This window comes from Podarcis cretensis (genome assembly GCF_951804945.1).
Source record: "Podarcis cretensis genome assembly, chromosome: 1".
Classification (NCBI taxonomy): Eukaryota; Metazoa; Chordata; class Lepidosauria; order Squamata; family Lacertidae; genus Podarcis; species Podarcis cretensis.
The window spans coordinates 73,717,215-73,738,971 of record NC_137170.1 but is presented as its reverse complement, the minus strand read 5'-3'; the positions used below and the strand labels follow the sequence as shown (position 1 = coordinate 73,738,971).

The 21,757-nt window shown below is 41.7% G+C and overlaps 1 long non-coding RNA gene across 1 annotated transcript; it reads right to left on the bottom strand.

Moving 5' to 3' along the window:
- Nucleotides 1-2,614: 2,614 nt before the first annotated feature.
- Nucleotides 2,615-19,910, bottom strand: LOC307211049. Its single transcript, XR_013836266.1, has 3 exons — nt 19,649-19,910; nt 3,367-4,332; nt 2,615-3,300 (listed from the first exon to the last, which is right to left on the bottom strand). It is a non-coding gene; the product is annotated as an uncharacterized lncRNA (long non-coding RNA).
- Between the last annotated feature and the right edge of the window lie 1,847 nt (nt 19,911-21,757).

The following is a 21,757-nucleotide window of genomic DNA, read 5'->3' as shown; positions in this document are numbered from 1 at the left end:
AGGGTCATCAGGCCACAAATGGCTCACCCTCTTCTTATTAGCTACATTTCATGCTGCGTCTCCTCCGTCTCTCTGACACATCCCTGGCTCTTGTGCCCTCCTATAAATCGTGGGGAGGGGGGGAATTAATTATTGACTTTTTTGCATCCTTGATAGCCTGACCCATATATTACTTCATTTCTGTGTATTCATTCTCAGTGTACACAGTTTTGTGTGTACAAAACTGTGTGTACAGTTCTGTGATGTCAACCTGTTTTTGACAAGGTTGACAATACGTTCGGGGTTGCCAACCTTTTGGGGCCCGTTGGGAATTTTGGGAGAGTGCTATGGGCATCACCCCATGCAGCTGCTTCTCTCTTCCCTCCCCAAGGCCAGTCTCTCCCCATCCCCACAACAGACAGAAAAAGGGAAAGCGCACACACATATCATTTGTTTTTCCAAATGGTCTGGATAAAAGTCAGATCCAGCTGACAGATCCTCTTGAATATGTATGATTTTACATGGGATCCACCCCCACTATCAAATTAAACCATACAATGGCAGATTGCACAGTAACAATCCCTACATCACCACAAAAACATTGATGCAAGCCACAGATTCTCATGGATTTTCATGATTTTGACACAAAATTACAACAAAACCTCCAACAAACCACAGAACAGATCTGTGGATACAGAGGCGACTTACGATTTGATGGTGGTTTTGAGATGATAATTTGTAAAAAGATTTGAGAATCCACAAGGATCTATGCTTTGGGTCCATGTCTTTATGTTATGGCAGTGCTAGAGAGCCAGTGTGGTGTAGTGGTTAAGAGCGGTAGATTCGTAATCTGGGGAACCGGGTTCGCGTCTCCGCTCCTCCACATGCAGCTGCTGGGTGACCTTGGGCCAGTCACACTTCTTTGAAGTCTCTCAGCCCCACTCACCTCACAGAGTGTTTGTTGTGGGGGAGGAAGGGAAAGGAGAATGTTAGCCGCTTTGAGACTCCTTCGGTGATAAAGCGGGATATCAAATCCAAACTCTTCTTCTTCTTCTTCCACTGGATCTATTATTTTTTAAGGTTCAGGTACTGTAGTTGAGACAATGTGATCTGTGTTTTGACTTGTGATTTGATTATACTATTTCAAGAGGATCTGTTTAGATCAGAGCTCTCCAGACTTTGGGTGACACACTTTTTAGACATGCATCATTTCGCAACACAGTATTTCAGTTTTTCTAGCAAACTGGAGATTAAACTAACCCCTTTCCAGCTCCGGGAGAAGTGTGGGGAGCATTTGCGCGACACACCTATACACTGCAGCTGGCACACTAACATGTCACAACACACAGTTTGGAAAGCTCTGGTTTAGATGGATTAAACGTGTTTTCATGCATGTGTACCTTCTCTTTCTCTCCCTCCCCCCATGACCCCTATGATACCCTTCTCTCTGCTATGTTTTCCTCCCCACAAGTTTCCCAGATTTCTTCCCTTGTGCTCCTGCCCTCTTCATTCACTCCACTTTCTGTTCATCTACTCAGGTGTTCATTTCACCCTTGGAAACACTCCACCCACTGCCTCTTTCACCTTTAAGTGCTTTATGGCAGATGGTGGGGTGGAATTACCATGCTTACCACTTCATGACCAAGAGGACAATGAGCCGAAGAGAGGCCTTGGGTGCTTTTTGGGCACCAGGGGAATTCTTCAAGAGTAGCACTGTATGTACAGGCACTGTGTTGGTGCCCTCATCTGTAACTGTTTTAAAATCCAGTACAACTAGCGGAACTCCTTGTGAACCTCACAATGTGAGATTTACACTCCAAGGCAGAAGGGCCTCAAGCTAGATGACAATGTTAAGAGTGGTCATTTCTTGGTGAGGTTTTCAATGGCAAGTCCTTGCCACCATTTTCTAATGAAGCATGAATCCAGTTTGGCAGGAGATGCCATTTTTCTTGCAGGGAAGTCATTTGCTGCATTTTCTCAGGGTTTTAAGTTAAGCATATATTTGGCACCTGTGCTCTGTAACTGGTGTAGTTCCACATGAGAAGGCACAGTGCCACTCTGGACAGATGGGGTGAGGTGCTGGCATGCCAGGGAGCCTAGTATAGGCACCGAGGGGGTCGGATTTCTCTCCAGGAATGTTGAAACATCAGCACATGTCGATCTTTGGTATCCGAGGCACACGTGTTACTTGGCAATAAGAAGGCTTCCTGCTGAATATCTTGGCATGGACCACAAGGTGGTTTTCCACACCATGGGAACACATCTAATTTCTGCCATCTTTGCCCTAAGACAATAAACAGAAAAGGAACTGTATTTTGCAGATTAGACTTTTTTAAATGAAGAACTGTTTTTTAGATGAAGAACTGTTAAAATGCCATCACAACTTTCATGGACTATGACTCTTTTATTAGTTAATGGCTGGCTTATTCTGACTAGAAAGTGTGGCTTGGCATCCAGCAACAGCAAATGTCACGGTTTAAGATCTTTGTTCCAGTTTTTTCTCCTGATTTAATTTAATTTTGTTTTATTCTTCTCTTCTCTTCAAGAAATGATAGTGTGCTTTTTTTGTCTTCCCATATGAGAGAGAGAGAGAGAGAGAGAGAGAGAGAGAGAGAGAGACAGAGTATGCATGCGCATGCACACACACACGATACAAAAACAACTTCAGGGCACTGCTCTATTTTTGCTGAAGGCAATTCTGCATGGTTTATTTCCATTTATTTACTTTTTTTCCTCAGGAATTACAGTAAAGGTTTTCTATTTCATCCATTACAGCACAGTGTTTTTAACATTTGAATAGCTGCATCAATATGAATCCTTTATAAGAACCTTAAAAAACAAACTTTGCCAAGTCCCAGAATACAGAAGCTAATTCACAACCCCAGTCCTCAGCTGCCTCATGAATAAGGGAGACTGTGTGGCTGACACTTTGAAGCTGTAGCTGTTAAACCATACAGAATATTTACCTCAATAAATCATTATAAGAAACTAAGGTACAATTATACCCACAGAGAAATAAAATTCAAAACACTGATTTATGTGGTTCAGTTGCCTGTTCTCTTTTCCATCATGTTTTGAATTTTATGCATGTTTGTCATCTTTGGCTGTTTCCATGTGTCTTTTAACTAATAGGTCCTGCCTTTTTTAACGTTGCTCATTAGGGTTGTTACTTTACTTTGACATCTAGGCATGATTTGCACAGCGTACAAAGTTTTGCATCTAAAATTAACTGTACCTTAATGTATAGACCCAAAAATTAAATGGGAAAAAATGGGAGAAAATGAGCTTAATTTATTTCAAGTTAAATGTGGTGCTGCTCAACTTAATTTCAGCTGAAATGCCATCTTTGTTGAGGACTTTGTTGGGGAAACTCTGAAGTTTCCAAACCATGGCAGTTTTTAATCAAAGAAACTACATTGTAATTACATGCTGCTTTGATGTTATTTTGGAAAATGAGACAGTCCAACATTCTTATTAATTAATTCACAATATTTTTACCCTACCCTTCAATACCTAGAGCAGCTTACATAAAAATAAAAATGTTATACATACAAAACATCTAAAACAGCAGACATAAAACTACAGCACAACGTAAAACAATTTCTAATCCAATAAACTAACAACAGTTTAAAATATTTTGAAAGATTCAACAGATTTACAAGTGAAAAGATATAATAGCTTGGGAAAACTGGAAGGTCTTCACTTAGTACCACATAATAAAGTGGGTGCCAAAGAAGAGTCCCAGGTGGAAGCACTCTTGCCACTCTCTTCCTGGAGGCCGCTTGCCTTACTTCTGATGTAAGGGCTATCTGGAAAAGAGGGCCAAACTAGGTGAGCACTTAAGAGGTAGCAGGCAGCTACATATCTTGCTTTTCTAAACACACCAAAAGTGCGAGAGCCCAGTTCTCACTGAGAAAGCAGCACACAGGGATGGAGAGGATTATCTTTTTGGTTCTCCACTAAGATCAAATTGGAGATTACCTGTGGGGCTTTGAACCTTGTGGTGAGGGGCACGGAGGGAAACTCCACTGGTGCCAACGGGGGACCTTTTCTACTAAGGTTCCTAGCCATGGCCATCTCCATTCCAGTCTAAGTGGGAGAGTAAAGAAACAAACCTCCCCTTCCTAGGTGCTGCTTTCCCAAAAAGAATAAGGTTTCTTATGTACTGAAGTTCTCACCCTGGGCCAGCAGGGGGATACAGTAGATAGTTTTTACTCAGGTCCGCATATGCAAATAAGGAATTGAAAGTGACATTCAGCGATTGGATAGTTACAGAGAGTTGTTACTGTTGCTTTGTAGTTGAGCTCTATATAAGCAGGTTGGCTGAACCCTTCAGTTCAGTTCTGTTCTGGCCTGTGAATAGACAAGAACTGTCTGAAGAATTGCTGTGTTGTCTGATATGTTCACCCACAACTTAACAAGGTTCCCGTCCTATGTAATTAGCTAAGGAAAAACAGGATGTGTTTTTAAGTAGACGTCAAGTTTATGAATTATTACTACTGCAGTTTGTATATATCAGGGGTAGGCAACCTAAGCCCCGGGGGCCGGATGCAACCCAATTGCCTTCTCAATCCAGCCCGCGGACAGTCCGGGAATGAACTTGTTTTTACATGAGTAGAATGTGCGCTTTTATTTAAAATGTATCTCTTTTGTGGTGCATAGGAATTCATTCATTTTTTCCCTTCAAAATATAGTCCAGCCCACCACATGGTCTGAGGGACAGTGGACCGGCCCACGGCTGAAAAAGGTTGCTGATCCCTGGTATATATAATACATGCTGCAACAGATAATGTTTTGTTCAATGGACAGTCCAAAAGCTATAGTTAACTGCAAGACAGTTAACAGAGACCAGGAGGCAGGATCGCAGCAGACATTTTTAAAAAACAACAATTCCATTAATTCTCTGTTCACTTCCAAGCTAATTCAAAATGCTCATACTATCTTTTAATAATTCATAAACATGTTCCATTTGTGTTTAAAGCATTCAATATCCCAATACCTAAAATGGCATTGCTTCTTTTCCAATTCTCAGTAGTTAAAGGACAATTGCTCATTCTGCTCCTCTGTTCAGAGAACAGGTTAGTGACATTCCTGTTTCTAAACTGGAAATCTCAGATAAAGGAGAAGATACAGAAAATGGACATAGACACTGGGGGACAAACATCAAGATGGGGGGGAAGCATGAAAAAGATGAGCTTTCAGTCTTAATAAGTTTTCTTTCTTCCCTTTAATTCTCTGCTATGTTCCATTTTTTCTTAGAGAAGACAAATTTGTAATACAGTAATTGTTCATTCCTAAGGACACTTCCAGACTGCCTCATTGTTCACACAAAACTTGGTTGTTACTCCACACTTCTGTCGCTTTTCTAACCACAAAAAGTCCGATGAGAAACATGATAGAAAATTCCACTGGATAGCAGTGTGGGATAGCAACCACTAGCTGGCAATGTCATATAACCTCTGCACGAACATATCTGAATGAATGCTCAATAAATAGGAGATGTTGTATAACTTCTGTGCAAGTTTTGTGCAAAGATCAGCATGAGTGTTCCATAAATAGCTAGCCTGGAATCTCCTCGGGTTACTTCCAGGGTAGGCAACTGCAATGAGTTGCCTTTGAAAAATAGTTTGAAAACTGCAGTTAGTATAAAATACAGCCTGGTGATCAATTAAGATCACCAGTGAGGCTCACCTTCACCATGAAGTGATCCAACTTATGAGTATGTGCAAAAAGACACGGCCTTTGCAACGCTGCAGCCAGAATTACCAGAAACCCTTCCTGTAGAGGTCCACTAGGATCTTTTATTGTTGGTGTGAGGCATGTTTAAAAAACCTTTCGGTTTTAACAGTTATTAAGTAATTTTAAATCTTCTATTTTTAAAGGTTTTACACCAGCTATTTTCAAATTTTTAAAATTGTTTTAGATTCTTATTCTTTGTTATGTTGTTTAGATTGCTCCATTGTAATGTTACTTCCTTTTTTAATGTCACAGTCCTCTGGTGCCTTTAGGTCCATTGAATTTTGAGGATCTCCTGCTCTGTGGATGAAGGTGGGTGTTCATCCTCAGAAAGGGATGTATAGTCTTCCAAACGCTCTCTGAGCCATTTTGGAAAGCCATTTTGGTATGGTGTCAGATAACAGAAATGTGTGTGCTATCTGGCCAGATGTGTGCATCCTAAATTAACTTGTTGCCCTCAAATGTGCTGTCTCATCACCAATGCTGAAGTAAAACTTAACTGCCCATCCAGTTGCTTTGAATACTTGGAAGAGAGGTTACCTACCTCAGGCAGCAAAATTTATTCAGCCAACCATCCCATTCCATTACACCAGCAGCTCTGCCAATTCACTCTCCCTTGCCCGTTTTGGATTGCTTTGTTCTTAAATATTTATTTTAATATTGGGTTTATATTTAATTTTTAAAATTTATATTGACCTATAAGGTGTGGTTTTCAAAGTCTTGTCTCATAGTGTCCTGGACATTCCCTGGGTGCCCAGTGGAAAGTGAGATAACGCCTTTACCACCATCTTCCATCTCTGCTCCAGTGGTAGAAGGTATAGGGTGTTCTCATTTTGCCAAGTAAGCAGAAACAGTGTGAGTTAAATGCACACTGCTTTACATTTTTTGGTTGGGCAAACCCAGTTAAAATGGTGGTACAATTGGCTCAGTAGCTCCTATTTCTGTGGGCTTCTGCAACCTGACATTTGGCCAGTTTGGCCAGCCTCTAGCACCGGCATGGATAACACATATTTTCTTGCAATGTAAGTACAAGTTTCTTTGCAACTTGGTTGCAAAGAACATCTATGCAAGAACATCTTTTATTGTGAATTCACATACCTGCAATGGCCTTCTATAGCAACATGTGTCCTTTGTGCAGCACATATATTTTAAACATATAAAAAAATGCAATACATAGTTCAGCCTAACTGGGATGGGAGCAGTGAGGAACGTTGCATCCTCAGACAGATAGGAAGAAGATAAGGGAAGAGGAGCATGTCTAGAAACTGAGAGTGCTTCCAGTTTCCACTATTTTTAGGAAGGTTTCCTGTGAGTTCAGGTTTCACATTTATAATTGATTAGGAGTAGAGGCTGTGGAGAGACCATGGAGAATATGCTGTCCTAAATAGTACTATTACTTTACATTTTGCCCTTAAATGACAATCCTTATTAGATGGGGTATGTGCTACAAGAGGCCTATCCAACCTCTGCAGTTAGGCCACCAAGTCTCTGCCTCTTCACCACCACTGTCTCCATTCCTTCATTTTGCTGCTCACTCTTGTTGCCAGCACTAGGGTGCCATTTGCTTTCAGCGGCAGTAGCACACACAGAGCAGATTCAGTCCCTTGTCCCCAAGGTGGGTTAGTCTGCCTGACCCTTTTACAAGTACCAGTAACACTGTAAAATCATTTTTAAAATTCCTTCCAGTAGCACCTTAGAGACTAACTAAGTTTGTTATTGGTATGAGCTTTCGTGTGCATGCACACTTCTTTAGAATCACCTATTGTAAAATCACCTATTTATATTTTATATTTTGACTACAAAGCTGTAACTTGAAAAAGAAAGTTGTTTTCAACTTTCAGAAATACTAAGGGTGACTTTTTATACCAGGTAACTGTAGTCTAGCCACAAGTTGGGGAAAGAATAAAAATGGGTAGCATTTCTAAAGCACTTTCAAGTATTTACAGTTGTTCAAATATATTGTTGTGTGTTGTCATCCTTACAACTAACTTAAGGTATTATTATTCCCATATTATAGATGAACAGATTGACTCTGAAACTAAGAGGGAATGGCTTGCCTATGACAAAGGTAAGATAAAAAATTGACATTTCTTGATTTGTTTCTCAGTTTCTTGTACCTTTTCTCTGAAGTAACTCCTACTTTCTTCACTGAGATTTACTCCCAGGTAGGTGCTCACAGGATTGCAGCCTTAGTCACTATGCTACATTTCAGAGGACAGGTTTATAACCTGTAAATTGATGTTCATGTTATGGTTCCTGAACCCAAGTGTACCACATAGGTGGAACTCCCACTCCGTGTTTCAGACCACATAGGATTGCAGTATTGCTCTGAAGCTCATATAACTCTTGCTAAATTGCAGCTTTCCACGCTGAAGGGCCCTGGTTATAAATGAAATATCCTTTTGAGGGGAAAAGATTGACTATTTGTCCTATGTGAATAAGGTTGATTTGGTTATCATGATTTTATGATTTTGAATTGTGCCAGTGTGTTGCATTTGAATTGACTTTTTTTTTTTTTTTTTTTTTTGCTGCCCTGGGAACCTTGGATGGAAAGGTAGGATATAAGTAGAACAAGCAAACAAAATAAGTTAATAAAACATTAGTTTCCCCCTATAGTTTCACCTTAAGTGAGTCCAATAGGTTTTGGAATTTTCTGGATCTTGCTTCCTCTCATTGAAATCTGAAATGGTATCCCTGCCTGTTCACTGCATTTTACTCCATCACACATTTTTCTTTCTTCTAGTACTTTAATAGGGAATTTAAGGCTTGCAGAGTCTGGCTCCCCCAAAAAGAACTTTCACGCAGCAATGAAAACATCAGGAAAAAAACATTATTTTTGAGGTTTCCATATAAAACCTAAAATGAAATGGTGCCAGATATTTAACTGCAGTTTGGTAATATTCCAGTGACTACATATAGAACTGTTTACTTTGTCTAGCACTGGTGCTTGAAAATCTAGTTAATTCCTCAAAATGAATTTTAGCAAACAGGGCCATATATTGCTTTGCTAAGAATAGGTGACCTAGGCTTAAGTGAAGTGAAATGTGAATAACAGAGAAGCCCTACGCTCAATACTTGTTTCAAGAAGAAGAGATACCACTGGGGTGCATATCTGCTTGGAAACACACCCTCTGATGAGGAAGCCCTTCTCCCAAATGTGTAAGAAGTGGCTGCTTGATGGTTAGAAAAACGCACTCTACTCCTGCTCAGGGAATTCCCCCCCCCCTATATTAGGTGTTCTAGAGTTAGCATTGAAAACACCTGTAGGGGCTCAGATCTCAGAGGAAACTGATCCCTGCCCCTACTGAGCTCTTGAGACATTTTGAACTGGAAATTAAAAACTGAAAGAGATTACTCATGTATTAGTTCCCAGCCACACACTACTCAACACACAATTATTTTGTTTCTGCTGGAATCTTAACTGAAACCCACAATGCAGCCTCAAAGGAGTCCCCTGCTGCTGATGATTACAGAGAATCCCACTTCCTGCCACCTAAGCCCGTGCAACTCCCTCATTTTTACCACCCTGCAGAGATAAATAATGTATATTAATGTGAAAATATCAACAGCAGAATCTCTTAAATAGTGTTTGCAAAAATCAAACCTCTCTTCAAATCAAAATGATGCACATCTATTAATTTTGACCAAGGAAAGAAGAAAAACTCAAAATCTCCATGAAAAGGCTTTTGAAAAAGTGTTAGATCCTCTCCTTGGAAAAAAAGTGTAAGTGGGCTATAGATGGGATATATTTCTAAGAAAGAAACAAATAAACAGCCTCAAGGCTAGACCAGAAAAGCCTCTTTAAGGATGAGGCTATAAAGTGAAAATTGGCAAGGCTGGATCTGTTTTGCTTGCTATGCCCAAGTCATTAAATTGAGTAATGTAGAAAAACAATTATTTGCATCTTAATTATCTGAAACTTCTTTATATTCCAAGGCACATTCCACAGAATCTCTGCCTGCCTGGGGGTTTTTTTTTATGCTGTAGCAACAGCAATGGGAAGTTTGCCCAACTGGACCCTGTTGCCAGAGAGAGACAACATCCTTTGCCTTTGGGGTGGCATGGATTCCTCTTCTGACTCTGCTTGCTCCTTTCCCTCATGCACTACAATGCAAGAGGATCAGCCCATAAACTGGACAGATCTTGAAATAAATAGCATTGCTACTTTTTTTTTTTTAAAAAAATGATTCACCTCATAAATTCCCAGCAAGATTTAAAGAAGTGAAAGTATACCGTTTTAACTAAGTCACTGTGGTGTAGTGGATTGAATGGAGACTTAGATTGGGATGATGCAACTTCAAACCTCTGTCTGGCCATAAATTTCACTGGGTGGCCCACTCTCTATATCCCAGACTAGCCCACCTCACAGATGAAATTGGATAATCTTCTGGTTTGGGACCAGGGTATTTGAGGAGCCACCTTTTTCTGTCTATTGATTGCAGTCATCTTCTGAGACCCTGTCCACCAAGGCAGGTGCAGTTAGAGGGGATATAGGACAGGGTCTTTTCAGTGGCAGTGTCCTAATTGTGGAAACTCCTCCCTAAGGACATAAGACTGGCTTCTCCTGTATTGTCTTTCTTAGGCAGATGGCAGGTTTTAGGCAGTTTTCTTCCACCAGGTTTTTACGTCCCCTGTTGCTTCTATTTATATCAAACTAATACCTTGATTTTGATTCTTCATGTTATGTAGACTCAGGTCAAAGACTCTGATGAAGTTGCACTACAAGTCAGTGGATTTTAAGCAGTGATGTAGTTTCTCACACAAAAATGGGGTATTTAGTACAATTAATCATCTGTTTTCTTGTTTTCTTTTTAACGAACCTCATGTGGCCACATCTAACTATATCAAATACCTCTGCTCAAGTCATATAATATTAATAATATTGGCGCCCTGGTATAGACATTTTTTTTTTCAGAGAAGTGATCCTGCATTCTCTCACTGAAGAATGCTGAACAGGCCCATAATTGTATAAATTAAATAATCCATAACATGAAAGCTTCTGTTTATATCTGGTAGGCTTTATTTTTAATCTTACAATCCATAATCCTGTAGATAGGTTTTACCTGCAATGAAGTCAAGGAACTTCTTCTGACTCCACTATGGCTAGCATACAAGGTTCTAATATTCACATATCAAAAAAAGCAATAGGATGCCTTGCAGGGAATTGGTGTGGGGGGCGGGGGTTCGCTGGTACTTCTCATTTGGCAAATTCTGCTATGCACAGCTGCTAGACGGTAGTCCGGCTATTGCAGCTGTGCTGGACTGAGGTCCCTGCACTGGGGCAAGGGAGAACATTATTCCATGGAAGACAGTTGATCCAATGTTTGGTGACACCACTGCTTTCCAAGGATGTATTTATTTGGACCTGGTTTGTCATAACTTCTCATCAACTTGGTTGCCGAGATACCTATCAATCATGTTAAGCAGGCACCTTCATGGTATTGTTTTTGGTGCTGATTTTTAAAAAAGCAGGGTTGGCTAAAGACTGAGGGTGAGTTAAGCCTTTTGCCAATGGGTAGTCCTTAGCAAGTCACTAACTCAGCCCAGTTTACCTCGTAAGTTTGTTGTGAGGATAAAATGGGATTTCTCCCATTCATGTTGTACCAGATTTGATGAAGACCAGATTTGATGAAGTGAGCATGGGTGAGGGCCGACCAAAGTTGTTGACCTTTTTTTTAGAATTGAAGTTCTTGACCTTTTATTTTACCCCAGAAAAGTGGGCTTACCATGGAGTGACATGGAGCAGTCCATTCAACTACTGGATTCCAGACAGGCTGCCATTTCCCTACATCTTTGTCTTTCCCAATTAGCAGCTTCAGCCCCCTCTGCAGCTGCCCAAAAGCATCTACCGTATGTAGGTTTCCTGACTCTGCTTCTGTCTCCTTTGCTCATTCATAGACTTCAAAGGAGCCAAAATTACTCCTTACACTACTGGGCTACCCATACTTTATTGCGTACAGGAACAATGAGATTGCAAAAGGCAATATCCATTCAGATTGCAAGGTTATTTTTTTTTCTGCTGTTCCCAAAACATGGTTGAGGGAAATGTGTACACCCGGCAGAGCTGTGGTTCTCTACAAGTATATTTCTAGGTGCTATATTATTGAGGTGGGAGGTAGAAAGCTAGGAAAGTTGTTCCCACCCAGTACCTGCAAGTACCTCCACCCGGGCTTCCTGGGGCTGAGATTGTCTTGCCTGAGCTCCTGTGTCCCTATGTGGTTTAGGGATTTTTCTGCCACAGACCCTTTTATGCCTGCCCCTGCCCCAGCTCTAGCTCTGTTGTGGTTTCATTGTGGGCTCTAGTTCCAGTCATTGTCTCAGCTATCCTTCTCCATCTGTATATGGGAACAGCGACCTACATATTTGGGGAGTTCTGATAGTGACTGAAAGGAGCATCTCCTTCTTTTGAAGGCAAGTTTATTCTCTCTTTCTCTCTGTGGGTGAAGTAGAAGCAGGGCCAGGTCCAGGTAATGGGCACTGAGGAGCCAGGGAGGAAGGCTCTTTCTCTCCATCCTCAGCTTTTGTGTCTGGAAATAATATAAGGCTGGTTCACATGTTTATCCAATATAGAAATAGTGTATGAACAGTATACAGTGCTGTGTATTAATAAGGCATATCTGCATTGAGCTAATAATATGAAACATCCAGCCTCAAAATATTTCTACCCCTTTGGACCTTCACTTCTTTAAGCAATTCCAAATTTACACGTATATGTTTGTCATAAATGTATTCAGATGTGGGCTGCATCTGCTCGCATGGCAGAATGCATGTGGGTGGGGCGGGGGTTGATAAAGTAGAAAGCATACGTACAGAATCATAGAATCATAGAATGGTACAGTTGGAAGGGATCCCAAGGATCATGTAGTCCAACCCCCTGCGATGCAGGAATCTCAGCTAAAGCATCCATGACAGATGGCCATTTGACCTCTGCTTAAAAACCTCTAAGGGAGGAGAGTCAACAACTTCCCGACAGAGACCATTTCATACTTCTTGAAACCCAGTCATGCCTCTTTAGGGGCAGGACTGTAACTCAGTGATAAAGTACATGCTTTGTATGCTGAAAGTCCCAGGTTCAGTCCTTGGCATGTCTAGATAGGACACCTGATTGAAACTCCAGAGAGCTTCTGCCAGCCAGTGTAGACAGTACTGAACTAGATAGTTCAGTGATCTGTTGCAGTATAGGGCAGCTTCCTAGGTAAGACCTGTTGAAAAAGGATGAAGTGTAGACGAATGGGCAGATAGACAGGAGACCCAGCTCAAAATCTCTTATCAGTCACGAGCCTCAAAGCTCCTGTGCACATTGAGAAATTGCTTCTTAACATGTGGAAATTCATCTGGAGTATTTTAGATCATAATGGGTATTTGCCCTATGTTGTACTCAGGGTTATAAACCCACCCCACAGTCTGTGTGTAGGTTTTGTGTTGATTCCCACATATGTAGGAATCTGATGGCTTCAAATGGCCTCACTGAGGCTCAGTGATTTTGAAGTCACTTCTTACTATGAAAAGTACTACAGATCTGACAACAACAATTATTTGAAAACAACAGTTAAGGTGAACATTGATTTTCCATCCTGCCTCCACCCGCACTCTCTGCAAATGACACTGAGTAAAATAACTGCCAGCATAATTGCTTTGCTCTGCCCTATATAAGGCAATATTATCATTTAGATGATCATGCACAGCAAAGGTGTGGATCTGAATGTGAGCTTCATTTGTGTAAGCAGCCAGCACCTGGGATCCAGGCATATGCTGTTCCTACCCCCACAACGCTCCCCCTGTCCATGTCAGAAAGAGAAACATGACACTCTCATATTGTTTCTAACGTGCAGAGCTCAGCCTGCAGTTTGCCTTGCTAAAAAGTCCTTGTCATTATGAATGTGCATTTATGAGTGCATTGTACACAATCCTGGTATGCAAATGTGGAGCATTCAGAGAAGTGAAATCATTCTGTGTTATTATTATCTTTGTAAATTACATCTTAAGAGTTGCTTGGTTGTGTGTGCATGTGTGTGTGTGTTTTTGAGGACTTTATGATGGCAGTTTAGTCTCAGCCATGTAGCACAAAGTGTTTCTTTCATTATTAACAATAACTGAGCCAATGAAAATGCTTTTAAAAATACACCAGACAAGCAGTTATCCAGCTCTTCCTTTTCAACATCCACAAACCATCTTTTAGCATCTTATAAACCAGCATATAAAACAACTTTGTAAACATCTGCTTTTCATTGTTAATTGTCAGGAAAAATTAGAGGCTTAAATGCTTCTTTTGCATCGCTTCTTAATCCTGTAAGAAAAGCGCTAGATTCTCACCACTCTCCCTTTTCTAGAGCAGGTCCTTCAGACTGTTCCCCCCCCCCCACCTTTGTAAAATAAATAAATGTTGGCTCACATTTATTAATGGACAATTTAACATTTTAGATTTCTAAACATAACAACCCATTTTGCAGTGCTATGAATGAGTCACAGTGAATGCAGAATTTTACATATTTCCTGGGAGCTATAAAATGCAGTTTCTTTTATATTTTGATGCTTGCCCCCCAAATGCTTTTGAGGGTTGCTTCTATCTTTTTGAGGAAAACTTCAATGAAGTGCTAATAAAAATATGAAGACTTTCAAAATTCTCTATAAATGACTCTTCCCAGGAGCTGGTGAATGATAGCTAGCTGTAGGAAGCTCATAAATGAAACAGACATTTTACGAAAAAGCGGGGATTAAAAATTGCAACAATGCTTCTTTAGTTATTTATCTAGCAAGAAGCACAATAAAAACAATCTACTTACAGCGTCATAGTGTTTGTTTTTAAATATTTTTTCCATTTAAAAAATTTAAAATCCCATTTGCTTTTCCCCTTCAACCCTATCCTCAGAATCAATGCTGGTGCAGTCTGCCTGGCAAAGATTTGCTTCAGGTACTGTTCACAATACACAGTAGCTGCATTATAGAATTGGGTGGAAAGGCAATCTCTTCACAAAATATGTTCTACCTTTAAAAAACTATTACCCTTACTCTAGATTTGCCACATTTAAATCTTCTCCTTTTGCTCCTCTACTCATATTGGGGGTGGGGTGGGGTGGATATCTCACAAATATATGGTTTGCTCATCTTTAAAACATTTTCTTCACTTACAGTCAGTCAATTAAACATTTACTCAGTGTATTTATTTTAATTTCAGACTCTTTAAAATATAAATCCACCCAGCTGCATCTTAACAGAAAGAGGTGCCTCAGAATTAGAACTTTAAAAGGCAATGAAAACAGGCAGATTATATTTTTGTTTTGTTTTTTCTCTGCCTTGGAATTATTGCTTTTATGTAAACGTTGACTTTTTATTACCAAAAAAAAAAACCAAAAAAAAAAAAACCCTTTAATGAAGAAGGAAAGAAAGAAAGGACACAAACAACAGTATTGTAAAACATAATATTGCTGTGATTTGCTTACAGCCGTCATTGCCAGTCTGGTGCCCTCCAGGGATTTTGGACGAAACTCTGTGCCAAGGCTGCCTGAGGCTCAAGAGTTGTAGTCTAAAACATCTGGAGGGCACCAGGTTGGCAAAGACTGTAATACTGGAGCTAGAATCCCATTACTACCTTCTGATGTAATGCTTTCAAGGGAACTGATTATTGTCAATGCATTTGTGTATTAATTTCCATGGTATCATAAATCTAAGAAGCCTTAACATTTCATATCGCATTAGAATGTAAAGTCCCTTGTTGTAAAGGCTGCGTGTTTACTCTGCAAATAAAAATGCCCCTGTCTTTCAAGAGCTGTTGATAGAAACACTGGAAGACGCTACCTGTAAAATGACTTCGTTCAACTTAATCTGTAATTAAACCCTGATAATATTTGAAGATTCTATTTAAGAATGTTCATTTGTAATGTGCTAATGAACACTTTTAAATGTTAATGGATAATTCTTAGGTTCATTTGCTAATTATTCAGATAAAGAAATCAACACCGTTGGCCAATTCCTTCAAACCTTTCTCGCAGCAAGTCCATTTGCTGTTTGTACTTCCACAACTTTCAAAAAGTTAAGCATAAGTAAAAGTTAAAAGAATTATCACATTTAAGCTGAAAATTGAATTCATTTAGAACCCCCTCTAATACAATGTAGCATTATTAAATAGTGAGGAGAATGAGAGCCCTTCTTTTGACTAAAATCTACCGGTACTTAATTTACATTTTAGAACTGATGTTAGCTAAGCATTTTACTAATTTTATCTGCTACCTTGACTGTGTGATATTCCTAATTACAATGTTTAATCCTTTACCCTAAAGCATGCCACTGTTACTATTATTCTCTGACTCCATAAACTCTCTTACTTGCCTTTTTCCCTTCTCTATGCAGCTTTCAAACAATTTTATTAATTTGATATCTTGCTTCTAGAGACATCTACTTGGAAGCTTCATCCAAGCATTTACCGGCTTGTAATGGGGAAAACAATGGTTCTAAGAATATAACTGCTAGATATTAAGTACTATGTTATATAGTACATTTTTCTTTTAAAGTAATAATAATAAAAATATTAATAAATAAATTTGTAATTATAATTATAAGCATTATTATTGAATGTGGGCAAAGTGGGATCAATATGCAAGTATAATATATGCACATACAACCAGCATATAGAAAGTTTATATAAATCCATCACTTCTGATAATGTTTTCCTATTCAGGCATCCACACGCAAGTGACTTAGACTACTCCTGAAAGCATGGGAATTTGGCTAGAGCACAGATGTTCTTGTGCTCCTTTTATTTGTTTAAATGGGGCTTGTGCAGACAAACTTTCCAGCAAGTTGTGTTTTAAGCCCTCACTCACTGATTTGCCCCATGGATGTGTGTGGAATGAAAGGCAGTTAGCTTAATTTAGCTTTATCCTGCTCTTGACATCACTAGTGCTTTCTATGAATCATCTATATGTCATCTATATGTAGATGCAGCTATAGCTTAAGGAATGAAACAAACACTGTCTCTACACAGGTACAGTATCAATTGATTTAGGAGTCTTAGAGACTTCGCAATTTGACTACTGAACTGGGGCAAAGTAATAATTTTATTTGTGTGACCACAGGCCATAACAAGCTAAACTTGGCTGACCCCATAAACAAATAAGGAATGCCCTTTGCCAGCAGTCCAGATCTACACCAATCAATGGAAATTGTGTCATTGATTTCCCAGGCTTGCAGACAGCAGCCTGTGATTCAGTATTCCTGGAGGCGATAAGCACTTAAGATTTTCACATCTGCTTTGGGATACAGTAAATGTTTTTTCCTCTGTGCAGGCACTTTTTTAATATAAGGAAAGACTCAGAAATCAGGGAAATTACTATGGACACTAGAGTAATCATCAATTAGCTGGCTTGGCTGCAGTAAGGAATTATGGTTGCTCAGGGCCTTTGCTGCCCTACTGCAGAGCTTCCTTAACTTCTACTTTGCAGCCCAATCCTATGCATGTGTACTCAGAAGGACTTTCTTTGCAGGTACAACATTATCCTATTTTGACAGAGAGACACAAAACTTCTTTAGAAGCTCTGGGTACATGCACTGGTGGCTGCACAACTAGAGATGATTAGAGAATATGAAAATCTGAGGCAACATACCTGTAAGCCCTCTGGAACTCAGCTGGACTTACTTCTGAGTAGGCGATGGATAGGAGTTCTCAAGTTTCATATTTGAGAGCTGTCAAGGACTTGTACTACTATTTTATTTTTTTTAAAGAAATGTTCAAAAGAAAGTTTTCAAAATAGTGAGGTCAGTTTTTCTTCCAGAGATGTATCCAGAAAGATCTAGCTAGTGATGGCTGGATAAAAGAGCACAAATTTTGTTTTGTGTTTTCTGAAACAGCACCTTCCTTGTTCACCATGTTAGCTCTCCCAACTCTCACTTTTCTTTTAACTGTTAGCTATTTTTAGTTTCCTTAGCACTGAGGTACCCACCAACCTGATGTACCACTTGTTGCTCAGAGAGCAGAGAAATGGGAACAACTATTTAAAAAAGAAGATACTTGACTAATCTCCAAATAAATAGGTTGTCTGTTGAGGGCAACCTGTAGAAGAAAAGTGAATTGTCTCCAAATGAGAATGTTCTGTCAGGCAGGTGATAAGAGGCTTTGTCTACAGGTGGTGGTGGAGTCAACTTATCCACAAACAACTTCCTGTACTGCAGATACAACCTGTGGGCATTCCTCTCTAAGTATTTCTGCTCAACCTAAATTCCCCCTGGTATTTGATGCTAAAATTTGCCTTTCATACTAGCAGATCTTACGTGATAGCATTATATAAGGAATCTATCAGGCCACAGTGCCAACCTGCTGCACCCATAGACTTTCTAAGTTAAGGGTTCTGAGAGTAAGGCTTCTAGTTGCATAGTTACCAAGGAGTAAGTCCCATTGAACTCCTTGGTACTTCCAAGTAAAAACATACATAATACCGCGGTATGAACGGTTTCGAGGCCATGCTTGTTTTCTTTGGGGTGAAGTACCGTTGAACCACACAGGGGGTCTTACTTCAGAATAAACATTCACAGGATCGGGCTGCAAAAAGCGTCGACACCCTTTAAGCATTTTACTTCCCCAAGACTATTTTTTCTTTTCCCTTCTCGGTTCCACATTTTGTTGAAATGTGTCTAAGAACAAGTTCACTCCTCAACAAAAGGAACTTTGCGCGAAAACAGGACAGAGCTGTGTGATCAGAGCGCGTCTTCCTTGTTTGCACTGGGCTCTTGAATGAGTTGTAGCTTTCAGCTTCCTTTGCAAAGGGGCGAAAGAGAAATCTCTCCCCGCCCACCCGGGCTCGTTCAAATCCAGTCAATATCAGTTCTGGTCTCCCGGATCACATGGCTGGGCAAGGCTAATTGATATTATCCGGGAGAAGCCTGAAAAATCAGGATTTAAGTGGGCGGAGATGGGGTAGGAGGGAGAGAAGAGGATTATCAGAAGAGTTTCCCTTTCTTTTATTTATTTCAGGGTTGATAAAGCGTACAGAAATTGAATGTTAGGAAATGATACCAGATCCTAAAGCAGCGTTTAGAACATTAAAAAAAAAACCCTCAGGAATTAAAAAGCTGGAGAAATAAAATAAGACTTGATTTGGGAAGGCTTGGGAGAAGCCTCGTTGTGTAGCTCTTCAGGCATGTACAGCCCCGAAAGGAAAAAGCAACTCCCCTCCGAGTCCGAGAGATCCCACTACAAGAAGGGAATCCCATTGGCCGCTTCCGCGCCCTCATGATGCTCATCCTCCTGAGTGATCTGATCTGATGCCCTTCTGTTCTTAACTGCCTTCTGCCATTCTCATTAGAAAGGTATTCAACTTCTCTCCCCAGTTCTTCCATTACTTTCGCAATGTTCTTAACAGGACTGTGTGTTTTTTTTAATGGCTTTGCAAAGCGGTAATCCTTAACGCTCCATTGGCAGGCTTTGGATCTGTCCCCCACCCCTCTGTATATTTTCCTTACATGCCGCGGCTGCTATTCGGGGGATGGCCTCGCGGTGGCGTTTTAGGCACATAAACAAAGGCTTCTCCAAAGCGGCGGCAGCGGAGCGCGCGCGTCTTTTCTGCAGTTTACCTCTTATTAGGCTAACGGTGCCGCTAATGTTTTGGTTTTGTGATCCGTCACGTCTGCCTTGTTAGGGGGGAGAGGGGGAAGCGCGCGGCTCCAGAGAAGCTCCTGACTCTCCTTGCACGCCGAAGAGCGGCACGATTTCACCAAAGACCGGTCGATCAGTAAAACCCACCAGCCCCTGCCCACTTTCTCTTTTGAAAAAAACTAGGCTTACTATTTATTTTGTGTCAGTTTGTAGGAGCGGGAATTGACACCGCAGAAGGAGCGTCTTAAGACTCCCAGCTCAGCTCCACCTGGCGGAGCGGACTGCCCACCCGATGTCTGAAGGCGTGACCGTAAATAAAGAGGGAGCCCCCCACACAGCCCAGCTTACCTCCCAAGAGCGAAGGGCAACCTCGGGGGCGGAGGAGGAGGAAGAGGGAGCCATCCGAGGCATCTGTCACTCGATCAGTCCTTCCCGTCTCTGCCTGGCGGTGACAAACTTGCAGGACGCCTCGATCGCCTCCCTCCCCCCCTCTTCATCTGCCCCGCTTTCCCCAAGTCAGCCTTAACCCATCCACAAGACAACCGACGGCTCTTCCCACCCTTCCTCCTCATCCCACACACCTTTCACTGGAGGCTGTGGGACCAGCAGTCCCTCGCGTTTCCTTCTCACCGCCCCCACCCCCCTCTCTCCGATCCCCCCTCCACGGCCCCAGTCAGCGTCCTCCCCTAGAGCGCGGAGCAAACAGCCGGTTGCCAGGATGACATTTCCCCTGTAAGGCTCTCTTTTTGAGACCCAGGAAGCAGGTAAGGATGCCAAGGACGATTCTGGCTGCGCAGGGCTCGGAGCAGAAGGCGCGAGAGCAAGAGCAGGGAGCGAGAGCTAGGCGGAGGGAGGCAGGCGGGCGGGGGTGGGTGGGACAGGGCGCCCCGGAGGGGAGCTGCCGAAAACACGTCTTAAACGCAAAAATCTCCGCGGGCTCCTTTGCTGCTGCTGCTGCTGCTGCTCCTCCTCCTCCTCCTCTTCTTCTTCTTCTTCTTCTTCTTCTTCTTCTTCTTCTTCTTCTTCAATTCTTTGCCTTTGGGTTTTGGAAGAGCTCGTGAGGTCCCACGCGCACTTCCTGCACTTTTGGTGGCCCTTTCCCAGCTTTTGATCCTCCCTCTTTTGGAGAGGTGATGGGAGGGGGAGAGTTACCCTATGATTAAAACGCACACGCACACACACAAAATAATTACGAGTGGTATTGTCTTGACCCCTGGAAGTTTGCAGAGCCCGGGAGCAGCCCACCATGATCACAGTCACCACCATCATCACCACCACCTTCTTCGAATACCTTCGCGGTAATAATTATTCTCGGTTGCTTTAAGTGAGTGCAATACATTTTATTGCCTCAGAGACCATCTACTGTTTGATTGAATTATTCATATCCCCCCTCTTTTTTGGTGTAGAAGACTGCATCTGGGGACTCTGATGTGACGTGTATATTTTTTTCCTCCCCCCCCCTCCAGGAACAAAGGGAATGTGGAAATGAAAGAGAGAGGGGAGAGAGGCTGGCAGATGTGATGAGCTGCGGCGAAGGTGTATCCAGTTTGGCACTCCCCCTTCCTTCTCTCTCTCTCTCTCTCTCTCTCTCTCTCTCTCTCTCTCTTTCTCTCCTTGCTCTCTCTGCAGCCTCGGTGAATTACAGCCTTCCTCAGGCAGCTTGCCCTCTCGCACTGTAAGTACCCCTAGCCTGCTCTCCGTAGCGGCAGCACCGGCAGCATGCAAATCCCAGCCTCTCTCCATCTCCCCCCACTTTGCCTTTGCGCTGCACGTGGAGCGCGAGAGGGGTCTTCCCATCCAACTGTCCCAGGCAAGGGAAGAAGAAGTAAAGATTCCACGTGCAACTTTTCTTTCGAGCTGTCTTTGGGCGTTTGGGGGGGGGAGTACTACAGCTGGCTTGCCAGGTTTCTGTTTTGTTTTGTTTTCCCTGGGGGAGGAAGTGTAGCGGGGTGTTATTGGCTGGTGGAATTTCAGGCTTTTGTTGTGGTCGATCCCTCTCAAGCGTTGTAGCTGGAGTCAAAAGTGCCACTTCCGCTCAAGGGACAATACCTCGCATCCTGTCAATAGCCGACTGGAGGGATGATTAGATTTTGTTGTCTTAGGCTGTGTGGTTGCAGAGGGGATGCATGTCCGGCGAGTTATATGGGGTTGGGGTCCTTCTGCTCCCACAGATGCAAATCGCCTTGGGGAGGGAGTTTTGCACTGTCTGGGAATTCAGAACAACTTCTGGGTCGGCCTGTAAGAGAACCATGTGCTCGCTTTTTGCTTGACGTAACTTTTTTTTTTTTTTGCCAATCGTGCGATTTTATTCCTAAATTTGTCCATTGAAAATCATTCTCTTTTAATTAATTAAAAAGTTGCTTTTCCTTATTACTCCTCCTTCCTCGAGTTATTTTCCTCAGCCTGTAAAAAAGAGAAATAAAAAGAGAGAGTAGACTTTACCAGTGGGGTAAGTTT